The sequence below is a fragment of the Arvicanthis niloticus genome, unplaced genomic scaffold, assembly GCF_011762505.2.
Source record: "Arvicanthis niloticus isolate mArvNil1 unplaced genomic scaffold, mArvNil1.pat.X pat_scaffold_227_arrow_ctg1, whole genome shotgun sequence".
Taxonomy (NCBI): Eukaryota; Metazoa; Chordata; class Mammalia; order Rodentia; family Muridae; genus Arvicanthis; species Arvicanthis niloticus.
Genome location: NW_023045895.1, coordinates 110,001 through 111,119, shown reverse-complemented (window position 1 = coordinate 111,119; position 1,119 = coordinate 110,001). Strand labels below are relative to the sequence as shown.

The 1,119-nt window shown below is 65.8% G+C and overlaps 1 non-coding gene across 1 annotated transcript; it reads left to right on the top strand.

The window, feature by feature from the left end:
* Positions 1-295: 295 nt before the first annotated feature.
* On the top strand, positions 296-414 carry LOC117701728 (5S ribosomal RNA). Its single transcript, XR_004605813.1, has one exon. It is a non-coding gene; the product is annotated as a 5S ribosomal RNA (ribosomal RNA).
* The last annotated feature ends 705 nt before the right edge of the window (positions 415-1,119 follow it).

Sequence of the window (1,119 nt, the reverse complement as noted above, 5' to 3'; positions counted from 1 at the left end):
TGTGTGTGTGTGTGTCCAGGGTGGGATGGGAGGCCAGCCATCCCCAGCTGTCAGTCGTCAGTCGGTTGGTTGAGGGTCCCCGGAGTCCTGGAGTCCTGGGCACGGGTGCCTGCCTGGTGTGCCGCGTCTGTCTGTCTGTCTGTCGTCTGGGGGCTGGGCTGTGCAGAGAGAGAGGCTGTGGGTGGGCTCGCGTGGGCTCGGTGGTGTCGCGCGCTGCGCCGAGTGAGCGACCGAGGGAGCAAGCGAGCGAGCGCAGCAGGCAGGCTCTTGGGGCCGGTGTGTGCGTGCCGCCCTCGTCTACGGCCATACCACCCTGAACGCGCCCGATCTCGTCTGATCTCGGAAGCTAAGCAGGGTCGGGCCTGGTTAGTACTTGGATGGGAGACCGCCTGGGAATACCGGGTGCTGTAGGCTTTTTTTTTGGGCGCTCACCCTGGCTCCCTGGCTCGCTCCCCACTCTCGCTTTTGGCCTTGGACACGCCCCACGGCCGCAGCCCGGGGACCAGGGCTTGGCCCAGGACACCCCACACCCCACACCCGGAGACAGCCCACCCTGGTCCTCTCAGATGCCTGGCATACATAGATAGAGAGCACCGCTGGCTGCCCCCGGAGCCCTCAGGCGGGGCACACACTCACACACACAGCGCAATGGGCACCCCGGCGCCACCCCGGAGGACAGCTGGCAGCGGGATGGATTGGATGGATGGATGGATGGATGGATGGGAGGGAGGGGAGGGAGGGAGAGCCTGTCGGTCTCCAAGTGCACCAAGCCCGGGCTAGCCTCCAACACCCCACACCCCATCCATCCTCATCCACCACCGCACTTGGCTCCCACCTTGCCCACCAGGCACCAGGGTGGACCAGGCTGCTCCACTTGTCCCCGTGGGACCGGTCCCTGAGGGACCCAGCCAGCCACCTCTCTCCCCTGCCTCCAGACAGAGGGAGGCAGGGAGGGAGGGAGGGAGGGAGGGAGGTCTAGGTGGCCGTGAGTGGTGGGTGACTGTGTCGGTGTGGGTGTGTGGGTGTGTGGGTGTGTGTGAAAGCATGGGTGGGTGTGTTTGTGCGTGTGTGCGTGCGTTTGTGTGTGCGTGAGCACGTTCGCGTGTGAGTGTAAGTAGG